An 18121-nucleotide genomic window follows, 5' to 3' on the forward strand; every position below is an offset into this window, starting at 1 on the left:
ATGGCCAATGCATTGCGTTCACCTAACCATGTCCTTTCGCTCCACTGCGGGCGCGCTTGTTTCACGAGTCAGTTTTACTGCAGTCAGTTTTACCGTTGTGAGGTGGGCTCGCGCTACTGTGTACTGCAAGCGCAAGGGCTCTTACCTGAGGACCCCAAGCTATTATGTTCATTAATAATTTGGCGGAATGACAGGCTGAGCGCGGCCCAGTAAAAGGGCTCTGGATAGAGCAACGCGATGGGTTACTGGTCCTTGCCGCGCACTTAATTGTGCTTCTCGCGACCAACCTCGCTAGATCGGCGAAATGCGCTACTGTGTACTACAGTCTAGATCTTAACTTGGAGCCACAAGGCCAAGAGTAATTTTTGATTGTTAAGGGAAATTTTTGAATTCTTAAAGGGTTGATTTTATATAGGGTCATTGCTACATTATGTGTATATTGGTTGAATAATTTTAAAAATTTCAAAAAAAAAAAAAAAAAAAAAAAAACTTATTGATGTGGTAGTTTAGTTCACAATGTCCCGTGAGGAATTTTGTTGCTGTTCTTGTGCTCTCTTTGCCAAGTTTCGGGATTGATCTGGCGAACTTTTGTCTCCATACTCGTTTAAAGTGAGTGTTGGGTAAAGTTCTCCATCTTTCCCTCATCTTCCGATGACTTATACTCCGCAGTAGAGATAACACCTACAGAGAACCAACAGACCTTTTTGTGGCAAACAGCAAGGGAGTGATCATCAAGAGCTGCGAAGGTTTCACTCAAGGAGACAATATTGCCACTGGTGGATATGCTCTTAGCACCAAGCCACTTATCGACCGCCTGAGAAACATCATCGAACAGGTGTGGTTTGTCGATGATAGTGCTGCAGGAGGGAAATTGGAGGCAGTGTATAAGTGGTGGAAGGAGTTGCTCCAAGTTGGACCTAAGTATGGTTATTTTCCTAACCCATCTAAAAGCATTCTAATAGTGAAGGACCCTTTGATGATCGACCAGGCCAAGGCATTGTTTGGAGAGTTCAATATGCAAATAACATCAGGCACAAGGCATCTTGGTGCAGTACTTGGCAATACAGGTGTCAAAGATCAGTACATAGCCGATAAGGTCCAAGGGTGGTGCGAAGACATCAAGATGCTAGCTGATATTGCAGAATCTGAGCCTCAAGCAGCCTATTCAGCCTACATCTCTGGCATACAACACCGATGGAAGTTTGTTCAAAGGACTGTTCCTCATATCTCTGAAGCTATGGAGCCGCTAGAACATGATATAAGACAAAAGCTTCTGCTAAAGATGCTGGGCAGGGAGATTTCAGACTTAGAGAGGGACGTGTTAAGTCTACCAATAAGATTGGGAGGATTGGGCATTGGTAAACCCCACGAGGAATGTCAGTCTGAGTACACAGCTTCCAAGCTACTCACCACCGAGCTCACAAAGGCAATAGTGGACCAACAGGAAGTTTACACTGCATCCAGTAACCTCACCAAATCAGGGAAAGTAATGATACAAAATTTTTTGACTGAATTATAGAATTATATAATCAAGAGGCTTACATATGAACATATTGACATGGGTGTAGCGTTGAGCCTGTACGGAACCTAGTAGTTTCAGTTCCTTGTTTAACTTGCCGTACAGCAAGGATATATTATATGCTAAGCCAATAGGATTAAGGATATCATTACAGAAGGTTCAAAGCAGTTGATACACACTTGGTCATTAGAAATTTCTGAACTTTATCAGCCTAGATGCCAAGTGGATATCATCATGAAAGAAAAATTTTTTTATGAAAGAAAAATTTTTATTTACCACAAAACAATCAATACATAATGTTATATTCATAAATTAATTCAAATTTCAATTTCAAACACATATACAGTACGCCGCGCACACAGCCACAATTTAAAATTGTTCAGAAATTCGTAGGTCAGCTGTAGGCGCCGCGCACATGATTTATTTAATTGTTATCTTATAATACATGTCAATACATATCTTACAATTACATGTCACATTTCTTAATTTCTAGAGCCAAAATTTCAGAAGCAAAATAATTTAAAAGATATTTCTGTCGTTCACGCAGTACAGGCCGTGAACACTGCGACCTAATTAATATAATAATGGAGAGATTCCAAAAAACCGCGCGCTCGTTATTTGTGATTAAATTGAGTGCGCGCCACTGTCAACCGCAGTACCGCTCAAGCATGAAGTACTAAGCGGTACGCAGTTTTGCGTGAGGCGTAGACATTTGTAGCACACGTTTCATTCAACTAATCCATTATGTGACATGTAATTATATTAAAGCAAAAAGAATATTAATTTTAGTAATAATTGACGTAAACATATGTGTTTAAATAACATCTATAATCTAGCGAGTTACTAATACCATTTGTTTGTATTATTGATTATATATGTTTACACTAGCCTATATTATGATGGAGATATACATTATATAATTGCTCCAATATTCAACACTGCTAAACAACAAATACCTACTCGCCCATCGATAAAGCAGTCGCCAAAACAAAGCTCAAAGTTAATATATCCTCGTACTTCGTTTTGGAAACTGTAGAATTCCAATAAATAATTAGTGTTTCAATTGTGTATTCGATGGGCAAGCACTCGCCACTCGAGGCCGAGACAAACGGCACCAGCTCCGCCCTGCAACCATGAAGTAATGTAAGCAGTAAGGCGGGGCGGTGGTGTGCGCCGCTTATACGGCCCACAGCACAAGACATTTTGAGCTCCAAGACTTAAGACTATAAAAGTCCCGAATTAAACATAGCGACTTACCATCGTCAGCCGTCAGAAATTTAGAATTTGTATGTTATAAACTCTACACCTGCTATCAGTTTGGAGGATTTCGCCGCTTCGACGCGCCGCGCAAACTAGCATTCTTGCTTCGCATCGATCGTCGACGATCGTTGCTCTGCTTCGCAGAGCGACGATCTCGACGGATTGACATCGTCAATCAAGCTATCAGTATAACATGTAATTTAGTTTGTAGTAGAGGCTCTTACGGGCATTGTCTGCTCGATACGCTAGGGACCCCAGATATACCTTACTAGACGTATTTTTGACCGTAAAATCGATTAAAAGTAGTTTCAAGATGATTGGACTGATTTTTCTCGGTTAAAATCGCAAAAAACCGATTTTTGGGCCAAAAATAGGCCAAAAAACCATGTTTTTTGATATTTTGAGCAAGTTAATTTTGTTGGCATGTCGGCAAAACTTGCATGGAGATAGCTAAAAGACAGCCGCACAAGATGGTATAAAAATAAAACAAATCCCTCTATTTTTTCTGGGGTAAAAATCCAAAAAAGTGGTAAAAATTTTGACTTTTTTGCTTGAAGTTTGAATAATTTTTTGCAGTTGTATTAAATCAACTCAAAAATACTCACATCGTGTTTGCCTAAATTTTTCCTTTCTGAGAAGTACCCACTTCATATACTTTATCGAAGTTTGAATATTGTCACTCTGCAAGCGTTTTTGCCACATTTTCGACGTGCACTATGCACTACGCGCAAAAGCATTTAGTTGTTATCAATTGGCACCCGCGCGTTCATCATAAATTTCAAACAGCTATAACTCAACGAGATTATGTCCGTTCTAGCTCATATTTTCACACCAAATAGAAAATGATGTGATCTTATTGCTGACAAAATTTGAATATAATTACTCTAGTTGCCTTAGAGTAATAGACTGTCAAAGTTTAAAACGCGCATTGGTATAGCACGTGACTAATAAGGCCAAATCTCTACTTCTTAACATATTATCGATCCTTAGACATCATACTATTGTAGTAGAGGCTCTTACGGCCATTGTCTGCACGATACGCTAGGGACCCCAGATACACCTTACTAGACGTATTTTTGACCGTAAAATCGATTAAAAGTCGTTTCAAGATGATTGGACTGACTTTTTGGGGGTTAAATTGCAAAAAACCGATTTTTGGGCCAAAAATAGGCCAAAAAAACCATGTTTTTTGATATTTTGAACAAGTTAATTTTATTGGCATATCGGCAAAACTTGCATGGAGATAGCTAAATTACAGCCGCACAAGATGGTATAAAAATTTGAAAAATCCCTCTATTTTTTTGGGGGTAAAAATCCAAAAAAGTGGTAAATATTTTGACTTTTTTGCGCGCAATTTATTTTTGGTACTTATATGCTATATTTTGGAAATTTTTGGTAATATATCTTGTAATAACAATTAATTGAAATATATTAAATATAATTTTGACCACAAAATTTATTTTTAATAAAACCAAAATTGTAGGTGCGCCGCGCATATTTTCGAAAATTTACACCGTGATATGAAAATCGAGCGCTAAAGCAAATACTGTCATATTGTCACAAGAATACCTAGGTTGTTTTTCAGTATTATTGTTGCATTTCGAAACTCCTTTTCACCCTATTCGGTTATCTTTTTGATGTGTAATTTGATTACTAACTATGTTTAAATGTATTCTTTTTGATGTGGAGTACCCATTCATATTATTTCCTATCGTTTTTATCATATGCTTTTTCCTCTAGAGTCGGCTCTATTTTTGACATACCTCTTATCTTCTACATAGTTTATTGTAGTTTGTTGATACTGAATTGGTTTAATTGATACTTTACGATTACTCTGTTAGAAATGTATAGTAAGATGTGACGGAATAAGAGAAACTAAAATATTTAAATGGGTTGTGGCCATTTCAAAATATTCAATGAGGTTATATTTTTTAAATTGAAGGTCTTTCACCAAATATGACTTGAATAGTTTTTCGACAAAGTTTTTAGAAGAGCTTTAACGATTTCAAAGAATTAGCAAATTGATTGTACATCTTAGAAGCTACTACAGAGAGGCTACCCACACCAAACATAAATCCGAACATATCTTGCAGATAAGTTGGAGCCAATCCTAGTATGGATTTGTGAGATTTTGCAGTAAGATTTTGAATTCAATCCTCTTCTCTATATCCATTATCCAACCAGTAAAGATTAATCAGTTCATCCTCAAGATGGTAATGTTTATATTGCCTATCAACAGCTTTGGCTACAGCATTTTGTAGTAACTGGACCTGATGGGATACAAGGATACAAGGATACAAGGATACAAGGATACAAGGATACAAGGATACATTTATTGAGTTCCAAAAGTGGTAATCCTGAAATAAACATTGACATCATCGGCAAGTAATGGCCTCAAAAATTATGGTCCCTTCAAGATCAAAATCAACAATAATGTTTTAATTTAGATAAGTAGGAATAATAATTTTAGCCAGTCTCGCCTCTAGTTATACTCTCTACAAGCTGAATATCTTATTGTTCCTAATTCTATGAAACTTGTCAGGCTCTGTAGTTCGTTTTAGTCTCAGTTCTTCTACAAGCTTTTTATAAGCTTTTCGTTCCATGGCAGTCCTATCAGGGCAGATGTAAACTGAGCTGTTCCCCTCCTTTGAGCGTAGTGTACTGGTGTTTCTGATCACTGGTGTTGCATGGTCAGAACTGCTCAATGTGAACTTTACTGGTCTGGATACATTTTCTTTCGGAGCTCCAATACAGCAGCAGTCCCTGACTAAAGGCTTCTCACTAATTTCATTCAGAACCTCCTCAACTTTACTCAGCAGTTGCTCGTTCTCTGATTCTGATAGACCATAAATGATTGCGTTCTTGCTTCACTCAATCTGGTTTTCTACTTTTTTAATTGCAGCGTGGATCTTCTTCGGGGCGCAAGCAGCATTGATGCTTTTTCTAACGACTGAAAAGTAGCTTTTCATCTCCGTTTGCACAGTATTCTGCATTGATTTGAGCTGTTTGTTGCTTTTTTCAATAGCCTTATTCTGAAGATCGATGATAATACTCTGATCTGAAATCTTCTCACTTTTCAACTTGTCAATTTCTTCTGCAAGAGGTATCGCCTTCCATAGCCAGGTGATACTGAACTGGTCCAATATACAACAGACAGTTTCCAACCATTCGCATGGTTTCTCTTTCGTTACTGATCTCTTGTTTATTAAATTGCAAGATTGAATTTCCTCGTACATTTTCTTGTTGATTTCACTACAAATCTCGTCTAAAACACTCCCTGGCTTTTAATAGTAGGCACAAACATTACTAATGTTTTATGAGCGATTTCCACACCATCCCATTGAGCAGTACTATATTAGACCGACTAGAAGACTTTAATTTGAGTTTTAGAATTATTTATATTAGTTTTAGAATCATGTACTACATTAGCTGCAGATAGTATTTAAACGGGTGGGCAACAATTAACCCCCGACAATTGTCCCCCACGACAATTGACCCCCCCCCACCAACAATTATCCCCCCGACAATTGACCCCCGACAATTGGCCTCCCGACAATATAATTTAATACAATTAACCCTGACCCTGACCCTGACCCTGACCCTGACCCTGACCCTGACCCTGACCCTGACCCTGACCCTGACCCTGACCCTGACCCTGACCCTGACCCTGACCCTGACCCTGACCCTGACCCTGACCCTGACCCTGACCCTGACCCTGACCCTGACCCTGACCCTGACCCTGACCCTGACCCTGACCCTGACCCTGACCCTGACCCTGACCCTGACCCTGACCCTGACCCTGACCCTGACCCTGACCCTGACCCTGACCCTGACCCTGACCCTGACCCTGAACCCTGACCCTGAACCCTGACCCTGACCCTGACCCTGAACCCTGACCCTGACCCTGACCCTGACCATGACCCTGACCCTGAACCCTGACCCTGACCCTGACCATGACCCTGACCCTGACCCGATCAATTGATCCCAGTGTAATTACATGGGGGTCAATTGTCAGGGGGTCACTTGTCGGGGGGTGAATTGTCGGGCGGTCAATTGTTGGGGGGTCAATTGTCGGGGGGTCAATTGCCGTACTAAACCCTAGATTTCGAGACATACCCCTGACACTTGAAACACCTAAGAACAAAGATACTGTCATAGACTTTACACATAGACTGATATCCGATATACACTTTGTTTTGTTGTTGAGCAAGAATGGATCTAATAACGTTGCTGACCTTGACAATTGCCTTAAAGATTTGAGCATTGTTTTTGAGAGGTTTTACAGCCAAGATATCGATCAGTTTATCATCAGTAGACGTAGAGGTACATTTAAACAGTGTTGATATTCCAGGATTTTGTTTTACAATCATAGATTTTAATTCCTCTGAAGTGTATTCCTTAGATAATCCTACAATGTGAACAGTAGTTAATGTGGTCTATTCTTGATAAAAATATACTGTGCTACTCTTCGTTTAAACTGCTTTAGCTTTAAACTGTTTAGGAGATGATTTGAAGCGGGGCTATAGTCTACAGTGGTCGGTGGACAAGTGCGATGAACACCACAGCCAGATGCTTTAGTTCATGTACTATGACTGTGGCTGATTAATGTACCAGGTACCTCTGCAACAAACTGACAGTCTTACCTGTAACAGTGTAACCTGGTTAGTAAAAATTAGTTATTCTTAATTGTGTACCTTCAAGCTTTCCACAATTACAACCAACTTTGAAGCAATGATTTATTGTCAGTATTTTTTATTATTGAGCAGACTGAGCCTTCTGCTCGTATTACCTTAGGGCCAATAAATTTGGTTCACAATAAATTTGGTTACCATAATTTAAGTCACAAATTTTGCAAATTTTTAGTCTACAACAATTTTAGTCACATTTTTCGACTTTTTGAGACCATTTTCCATTTCATTTATTTGATAATTCCATTATTCACAATGATTTCACAAACGTCGTAAGCATTACTTTAAAGTACAGGGGATCTTCGATATTATGCAAGTTTGGTGGGATTTAATTCTAAAATCAAGGTCTTGTTACTCGATAACACGTTGCCATGGCCCCATAGTAACCACAATCAGTGCCCTAGCTACCGAGGCAAATTTGGGTGATTTACCTAATTAATCCTTGGTACTGTTTCACAATTTTGACTTCAATCATCGTCAATTTACTAGCTCACTGCGCATGCAGGTTTTTCCAAAGTAAATTCCAAGGAAAACGTTATGGTTTGGTGTGCCATATTATAGGACAAAGGAATAAATTGCCCATATTTCTTCGAGAAAAATATAACTCAAAATTAGCCATTAAACCTTAGAACTACCAATAACTTTTCACAAAATCAAGTCATTTGTCTTAACTGCAGTTTACTTTTGTAGTAGCTGATCCTAGTCTGCAATCCTAGTGGTAAAAGAGTTATTCAAAAGTACATCCTTGCAATATTTTTGAACACCCTGTAATCTGTACGCTCTGAAATCTGATTTAATACTTCAACTCTGATATCATCCAGTGCCTAATGCGATATGCTAATTATAATATTTGATTGTAGGAGACTCTCACTTAGGAGACTTCCAAAAATGAAATATGATGCACCCACTCACAAGAGCGAAAAAAGGTACGCATTACTGTAGTGTGCTAATGTTTATCAAATGTTTTTATGTGCACATGCAATATGTTTATTTTCAAAAACTGTAACATCGCTCAATCAAAGCCTTATCAGCACAACACGCACAATCACATATCATACTAACTTTTGTTACTTTGGTTGTGTTTATCCTCGTAGCAGGAAGGGTCATCAGATTTCTGACCACCTCGATGGCAAGTAGTCTACCAGGGAATTAGACCAGCTGCAGCTATAACCGGAAGTCGGAGGGTTGTCCGGTATCAAAGCAATAAACTTGGACAAACTAACTTTAAACGACTCAAACGTAGCTCAGCTTTAATATTATCAGGCACTTTGTTCCACAGTTTTGGTCCTCTTACAGCAAATGAGCTGTCATAGAGTGTCTGGTTGCTCGAGGAACTCGACCTAGACAGGGAAGGGATGATTGCTCGGGTACCATGTCTGGATGTTTTTGTGAACCTTATATTGCTGCAATTGGGGACAACATTGTGAAGGATCTTCCACATCATCAGAATAGTGTACCGATCCCTTCTGCGCTGCAGTGACATTAGCTTTAGATGTGAAAGCCTCTCCCAGTAGTTCATATTTTCCAGGCCGCATTATATACGATCGGTGAATGTTCGCTGGACCCCCTCCAAAAGCTGGATCTCAGTCACCTTAACAGGGTCCCACAGCGGACAACAGTACTCTAGTAGGCTTCTGACCAAAGACTTATATATAGGGTAGTCATTACGGTCCTATCACGAGTTTGAAGACACTAAACACCCATGACAGTGTGCTTCTAGCTTTCTTGACCATCAACTTGATCTCTGCGCATCATAATAACAACCACTCGCAAGGATTGTCACTGCTCACTTCAGACACACATCCACTTCACAGTACCACGTACAGCCTGCACAGAACTCAGCAATCAATTCTAAACGGCTAGCTGATTTTGATAAAATAACATCGTGATCCGGCGTGATCAATTATTTTAATTGAAGTACAACGGATGCACCCCTAACTTCTTAGCTAAAGATAAGAGACGCATATATTAGGACATTTTTAATCTGATAAAATTTAAAGTTTTTGTGTGTGAATTAATATTTATAAATTATATCATATATCTTAATTAGGTGACAGTATTATTATTTTAACTACAGATTATATTATTTCAGTTTGTATCGACATAAATTTTACGATTGCAGTTTATTTGTATATCATATTGTATTCAATAAACCGGTTCCAAAGCCCTTAAGGGTGGCCCTCGGGTTTTTAAAACATAATTTGTGGGAGCACGTGGTACCGACATGCTTCAGAGGACAGATAGAGACTCAGAATTGTAACCACAAGTCTAAATTCTTTTCATAAATCTAGACTTGTGGTTACAATTCTGAGGGTTTCATACTATTATTAATCACAGAATTATCCTGCTGTTCAAATATTGACAGAAAGGAAAGGTGTTTAGGAGTCGAATTGCTACAACTTCAGAATTCAGATTGCATAACAATTGTATAACTTCAGATTGGAGGACGGTCTAGGGAAAGATATAAGAATTAAGCCTACTTCACAGCTATACTCTACAAAAGTACCTTCAGCGAAATAAGACGTCAACATCCATCTTGTTTATATCAATGATTGTGGAAATTACTTTTGTATTCTTTGTAATTTAATTCTTTAACGTTGTATTCTCTTAATACATTACGTTTGCTAGAATTCTTGTGTGTAAGCTTTAGAACTCTAGATGTCAAACAGAGATTTACGGCCAAGTGTCAACCCGGGGTTTGAAGCACGTTATACTAGTTTCAACTTTTATCAAACTGATTCATCGATTTCAGCTATGACATTTTTAGTTTTGATCAAACAAATAGTTTTTATTACATTGTGGCGTTGATTACATTAAAATACAGTTTGATGTTTAAAACGGGGCATATGAAAGTTTTTTATCTGGTAAAACCTCGCCTAATCGACGAAGTTACAGTCAGATCGAAAATTAGAAATAGCTTATTTTTAAAAGCAGTTGAAAGTGCTATTTTCAGAACCTGGTGGGTATTAGTCTAAAGATTCGTTGGAATTCATTACACTGACCATGACATAAGATCCAAATTGGGTGTTAGGGAAATGCAGCGGACTAAATGCTATTTTACAATTACATCTTCCCCGTCACTGATCAGTCACATTTAAAGCTGCGAATGGTGTATTTGTTATGCCAACTAACACCAGAGCAGAACACTAAAACAGAGAACTTGTTAAAGTTCAAATTTAGCCCCGTAAAACTCAATGTATGGAATGTAACAGCCAATGTAATATATTACGTAATCACGTCCTGAACAACGTTTAATTTAACCCCCCCCCCCCCTCTCGGTGATTCCGTATTATGTGAACGACCCCTAATATGCTTACATCGAGGTAGTTCTTACTGATTTATAGCAACATTTATCATAGCAGCTTGTTTTTTAAATCATTGTTTCGTATGATACAAGTTTCGTTACCATTCGTATCACACATAATAATAAATGTCTATTAAATGACGTAGTGTAACTCGTCGGATAATTCCTGGTCCTTTTTGTAGTAATTGTGCGGAACGCGCTTGCGCCGAATCAAAAATATGCGTGAAAGTTTTTCTTGCGCGCATTTACTGTGACATAATGTGTCACGTGATAATCTGAAACTTTGAATGGTCATAACACCAAGAGATAAGCAACAGAGGTAAATCTGGCTACGTAATATTGTCAAGTAGGTATCTAGAAGTTGTATGAATATTTTGAAATCAAATTCGAGCGTTTACTTTGTGATTTAGCAAGGTGCGCGGGAAAAAGCAAATAACCGTCAGCACATGGCCATACAGCCTCCATAGTGGCATTTGAGATCGGCTATCGATGCGGCACTAATTACTAGTCCATAAAACAATCATCCCAGGAGCCTAGGGGCTCCATCAGAAGAGTGCCTTATTTGCCCGTAAGAGCCTCTACTATTGTGTCCAATTAGCGGTTAGGTCTCTAAACTCGTAGCAGAAAACATGCCTTTTTGCCCGTAAGAGCCTCTACTATTGTTATTGGCTAAATTTTCAACTCGATTAAGCGATGCAGACGGATGAACTAGGCTTCTCCTCCGTCAAAAACACAATGAGAGGGGGTTGTGGAAGGACACGAACACTATTCGTTAACTCGTACCCCGGAGGAGCCTGCACTGGAGGAGAGGGGTACTGGGCTACAGGTGGTGCTTTAGATTGAGGAGATGCTTTAGAATCCTGTATTTGACTGCTTAAGTTGTTAAGTTGGGTGGAATGCTCACTCAGTTCTTGTGAGACTCTCTCAAGTAGCTCATGAGTGGCAGTGCAAGCAGGTGTTTCAGATGCTGTAGTTTGATGCGACTGAAGCTGTGCAAGTTGCTGGTTCAGCTGCTCGATGCTGTTGGCTAGAGGGTCTGTGGCAGAGCTGGATGATGAGGACAGTGCTGCTTCTAACTTTTTCATTTGAGCCTGATGGGACTTCAACCCGTCTTCTTTAATCAGGAGATGTTGCAGGTGGAGATCAAAAGTCGGAAGACGTTCCATGTTGCTGTCGAGACTGGCTATTTGCTCGCAGAGTTTCTCACTGTCTACCGAGGCAAGCGATGCTGAGATTAGGCCTATGTTATTAAGATTCTCTGCAGCAGCTGAGGCTTCAAATTCACTGTTAGCCTGTCGTAAGACTGCTGTGTTTCTGCAGGAGAAGCATGTGTCTGATCTCTTGTTCCTGGCAGTGCTTACTGGGGCAACGTAGCAAAAGGGACATAGGTAGTCAACCATGGCGTTGATGGCCTGCCTTGAGATCCCCCGCATACTAAGACAATCAACATGCCACTGCTGCTTACAACGCGAACAGTCGATCAAATAGACTTTGCCGCCAGACGAGCTGTTACACGGGCACTTATCAAGGTCCCAGTGTTTCGTCTTGGCAGCACTTTCAGCTACTCTGCTCACCTTAATTAAGGGCGAGCTAGTATCGCTTTCTGACTTAGCTTTATTCCTCTTGTTGGGGTGAGGACTGAGTGTATCCATGGAACCTCCTCTCCCACTCTGGCTTCTTGGTATACTACTATTACCAGACATTCACAAAAGGAAAAAAGGAGTTTGTATCTTCTAAAAAAACTTAATCACCAACCGGAAATGTTCAGACTTTTGGGTCTGACTCCCTTTATAGATTTGTGTAGAGTGGAAGGAGAAGCAGGACTTCTCGGGTCTGTGCTGTGTCACTTAACGTCAGTTATCGTTTAACAGTTTCAGTTATCGTTTGACATTATCGTTTAACATTACACATACCTCAAATTATTTGTTATATAGCAGCGCTGAAGATCAGTCATCTAACATTGTACATGAAGATACTAGATCAAAGTAGATACTTTAGCTCCTCTTTCCCATATTAATCTGCCTCTCTCTAATCACTAATGACTAACCTCTTGACTCTTTTAAGCTTCAACTGTTTCTTCATGTGTTGCCATTTCTGATTCCCAACCATGAAGGGGTGGCTACCTAGAATTAGGGCAGCCATCCCATGGAAAATGTATGCACAAGGCATGTGTAACGGCCTTATTCAATTAGCTCGAAATTAGTACATATGTTTAAAAAGTAATACTTGTGTTTGATGTCGTTTAATTTTTTTTGTGAAAATTTTTATAAAATTTTTTATAAAAATATTTTTTTGCTATAAAAAGCAATTTTCGACAAAAAATTATAGGTCAACATTTCAAAAAGGGGGCGGCGACCGCCTCCATCGCCCCCCCCCCTGGGCACGCCCCTGAATGGATTAACAAACTCCATATGTAATTAAAAGAAACCATAACAAATATGAAATTACATCAGCAATCAAATTGTAACATAAACATTTCTATTCCATAGTGGTGATAAAGTCGGAAATAAGCTTGCAGCTTTCAGTGTCAATATCTTGGTCCCAGTCTGGTTACCTATACCCGTGTAGTTTTGGTCTTCTTGTTTGTTGTTTACAAAAAATAATCATTTATCATCACGATTAATAGCATTGTCCCCTGAATCACTGTGGGTATTTAGCTTCCTGTCCAAATTTCTGATGAAGTAGTTTTATGAGAACAGTTAAACTTGAGAAAATAAAGAAAGGAGTTCCTATCGCAAAAACTGTTTTGAAGTCTGCCAAGAAAGAAATCCTATGAAGATTCAAAGCAAAGATTGGTCCCAGAACAGCACCTGCATTATACCCCATGTTCCAAACATTCATAGCAGTTGACATGGCCACATCCGTCACAGCACTTCTACTAAGTATCTGAGCAGTATATGATAGAGAGGCAAATTGAATTGCGCTACTGCACACTAGAATTGCAGCAAAAGCAACTGCAGATACAGTGATGTCTGCTACATTAGGGACTGAGATAACAGGTCCAAGAAACAGTAGCAGAAAGCCCACACCGGCCAGGCCACAAATTAGGTATAAATATTGTAGGACACGAAATCGCACTCCAATGGGCCCTGTAACGAATGTAGAGATGGTATAGATTGATGATCCTATTCCTAGCACTTTCCCGCCCCAATCAATGGTCTTATTGTATTCCTCTATGTAAAACTGTACCAGAATAGACTCCACAAACACAATGCATGCCCCAATACTCAGCATGGGAACCCATCCATAGACAAGAGTGTCCAAAGTGAAGTGACGCTGATACTGCTCTGCCAAAGTTTCCTCTTTCTTGCACTTGCTCCCTGAATCCTTTATCAATGGGACAAACTCCTCATCTTTCTGAGGATAAATTAAGGCAAACAGCACTGAGAGTAGAAACCATGAGACCCCTGTTATGCCCATTGTCACGGGAAAACCAAAATGAGTACACAGCAAGGTCCCGATGTAGCAACCTATGCCCTTGCCCAAATTAGATAACACTTCCCATGCCATGGAGATTTTGCAAGATCACTGTCCAAAATTATAGTCCAACCAACACCAATCTTGATGCTCATCAAAGAATCAGCTACCCCAGTCAATGAACGACCAATAAGGCCGATATAGAAGTATCCCAATCTACCAGCAAGTGGAGCATATGTGAATGAAGAAAATCCCAGCATTCCAATTGTCCCGACAGTAAGAATATATATGCTGGACTTCCACCCAGTTATAAGAGGGTACATCATTGTGGCTGGTATGGTGGCTAAAGGATGGGCGGCCACCAGGAATGCAACTTCAGTGCAAGTCATGTTCATTTCCATCGAGCCAGGGACGAGAGTAGCTAGGGGTATCATTCTGAGGAATGCAGCTGACATAGTCAGAGGTATAAATAGAGTCAGGATAGCTCTCTTGCGGAGTGGTCTGACTTTCATCTCCTCCATCTGGAATCTGGATAGGCTAATTTGGATAATTTCTTATTGTGTTAAGTATTTTTCGTTGTAAAAGTACCACAAGTACCACCAAGTACGTCTATTTTACCCTGAGTTATGTTTTAGTTCAATCTTGACACAATTTTAAAATTATAATTTAATTATTTTATATATTATATGTATTGTCCATAACTAGGGTGGCCTGCTAACAGAACCATGATATGCCTTGATTCATCCTTCAGCACAGAGAAAAGCTCCTTTTTTTATACATTATGATTACAGAGGAAATGATATTTAGATATATATTGCTGTGCTGTAAAAATTGACTTTATTTATTTATTTATTTATTTACCACAGTTAGAGCTAAACGATAGTCAGAAAATGAGGAAACCTAGCTTGCTGAATCTTACAAGGAACAAGTGATCTTTATTTCTGAAGGAAGTGATAATTACTTCTGAAGAATTATAATTTACGAATATATCATGCTACAATTACTCTTATCTAGTAGCAGAGTCGAGTATGCAGAGTGGAGTTGAGTATGCAGAGTGGAGTTGAGAATGCAGAGTGGAGTTGAGTATGCAGAGTGGAGTTGAGTATGCAGAGTGGAGTTGAGTATGCAGAGTGGAGTTGAGAATGCAGAGTGAGTGGTACAGAGTGGAGTTGAGTATGCACTTCGTATACACAACTTTTGACAACACAAGGTCCTTAGTATAGTCATTCTGCATCGAAATCATCTAGGTATGCAATTTGTCTCGATAGTCCTAGTCCTACAGAGCAAAATGTCTAAATAATATGAGAACGATACCGTAATAATTATTAGAACGATCTACACGAGCTAATATAAGCTGATATAAGACCAAATTTAAACAATAATCTCAGCTATCGCTTAACATTTCACTTAACATTTCACTTAATCCCTATCGCCTAAGTGACAGGTGCTTCTGTATTTTACTGAAACCACAAAATGGAAATATAACACTCTAGCTACAACCGCAAAGTGCATCTTGACAATTTTAACGTATAAAAAGGCACAGTATAATATGTAGGATCGACTGTAACACAGTTATTACAAAATTATTGAACAATAAACATTAGTAAACGTTATTAGATATGGCGCCCATTATCATGGTAATTACTTATTATATCCGATTATTAATTATATTTTTATTCATAAATTATAAAGAAAAGATTATATTTGATCTTATCATCTAGAATTAAATAAAATTATTCGTATCATGGAGCCAGGGTGTGAACTGGCTACACCTTCTAAAAAAGTACCGCCCTTATGTCCTATGCCCCTATTTGAAATGGAAACTAATCGTGTTTCACTCTGCTACTAGTAAGTTGAAACCTGTGCCAGGCCCCAGGTCACGTGAAATTGACAGTGTCGAAATAGACATGCTCCAGGCTCCTCCGCCATGGCCAGGAATCCGTGAGATAACCTATAGCAACAACCCTGCAAGAATTGATTTTGCAAAGTGTTTGTTTTAAATTCACGAGGTTAAGAATAAAAACGAAGAAAGTAGTTATTAACTTTCAAAGGCTAAACTGATCTTAAATTTGGCCTTGCTGTTGAATTAACTATTCAAGCTATGCAGGTAATTTCAGCGTATTAGATTAGACTGACTATGGAATGTTATCAGATTGAAGTAATAGTATGAGTAGTGATAGTTCAATAAGTTTAGATGGCTGTGAAAATAACCTCCTCTTCACCGTACATTACGCGGATATAAGTAATGTGCAGCGTAAAAGACACAAGTAGAAGCTCGAAAGAATCAAAGGAATGTACAGTTAAATACCAAAGCGTGATTTTAAATCTTTGAACGTCATACTAAACACTGAGCCATGAACTAAAATAGTGTACTACAATACAGTTTTAACCGAACTTTCCAATTCATTACAACTGTACTATTTAACTTTCTCCAAACTTTATCACACGAAACGTTAAATAAATAAATAAAATAATATATGTCATATTATAAATAATGACATATAATAACGTCAGGTCAGTGAGCCGTTATAAGATAAGAAAAATTAAACCAACTGATAAAGTAAAATTGGCCAACAAAACACGTCAATCATGCTCTAAAATTACCAACAAACAGCATACAGTTAAAAGAGAAGAACGCAACACATGCTTATGTTATTCCTTATCAGTTAAAAAATAGTACTGAATAAATAAGACCATATCTTTGTTAAAATTATTGCAGCCTTTGAATTATAATTGACTGGAAATCCGCTTAGAAATAGAGATGCAAGCTTTATTCGAGAAAAATTAATTCATTCGTTCAAATCTCTTTTAGCATCTAGCTTCCGTATTGTAGAAAGTATGGATTTTATTTGACAATAACGACAAAGTTTTAAAGTTTCCCCAAATCAAAATTCTACGAATGCTATGATAGCTGCATTTCTTTTTATGCAACCCTGCACGAACCAATCCTTATCAAACCCAATATCATTGGGCCCTGTCATAGGGCCCTGTCATAGGATGCTGTTGCCAACGATCGGAGAAACAACTGTTCAATGACTTCATTATACGTTTAATATCTTTACTTACCCAGCCTAATCGAATTTAGTACATCAAGATAATCACAAAATTAATAAAACATAACATGGTCATATTAATACCTTTATCTCTTTAAAAATCATAAATTCTTAGAAATAAAGTCAGATATTTCGAAAAAAATTTTACGCAAATTTTGAAGAAGAATTCGGGGAAAGGAATTACCCACAGTAAATCAAGGTTTGTGGTAAATGGGAGCGGGGTATTTAATCAATGTTTTACTGTAATATTATGTAGTAGATAAATTTAAACAATTATAAAATTGTGACTAATTATAATAAGTAAATTATGAGGAAAGAATGATAGTAGAAATTAAAGGGCAGATTATCTCGCCGGCAATTTGGAGGGGGAAAAAAACCTCAATAAAGCTGAACAATTCGCCAAATTTGTAGCCTTTAAGTACCCTGGCCACCCGCCACAGGTTGGGGTTGGGGGGTGGGGGTCCGAGGGCAAGATATGTTGTAGAGCTCAGTTTACATTTTCAAATGCCTTTTTTCTTACCGATTTTCAGCTAAATGAAACAGTTCTGTTGACGTGGAATGGCCAATTGACACTTGACCGTAGGACATGGCCTGCCCACCGCCAAAAAAGTTTATTTATTCGACCTCGGATCCCCTGTGGCCTTATCGTAGTACGACTTACGAGGGGTCCTTGCGTCCTAATATAATGGAATTTCTTTTGTTAAACATAATATAAGCTTACTGTCTGAGCGTGGGATTCCTGACAATTCAAGTATAAATCTATAGCATTGCCCTCATATTGATTGAAAGACCCGAAGGCCACCCAAATGAGCAATATACACAATTTATTTTAGACAAAATAAAGTTGCTATCCCTAGAAATGAAACGACCTGCACCTACT

General features: G+C 38.6%; 1 protein-coding gene across 1 annotated transcript in view; it reads right to left on the minus strand.

Moving 5' to 3' along the window:
* The window catches only part of LOC134818978 (alpha-actinin, sarcomeric-like), a 136659-nt gene extending 123955 nt beyond the window's left edge, over positions 1 to 12704 (minus strand). Inside the window, exon 1 of the mRNA XM_063828718.1 lies at positions 12685 to 12704. The gene's annotated coding sequence lies outside the window, so the exon portion shown is untranslated. The remainder of the gene's footprint in view (positions 1 to 12684) is intronic.
* Positions 12705 to 18121: the final 5417 nt, after the last annotated feature.

The sequence above is a fragment of the Bolinopsis microptera genome, chromosome 7, assembly GCF_026151205.1.
Source record: "Bolinopsis microptera isolate Bmic1 chromosome 7, MBARI_Bmic_1.0, whole genome shotgun sequence".
In the NCBI taxonomy this organism is placed as follows: Eukaryota; Metazoa; Ctenophora; class Tentaculata; order Lobata; family Bolinopsidae; genus Bolinopsis; species Bolinopsis microptera.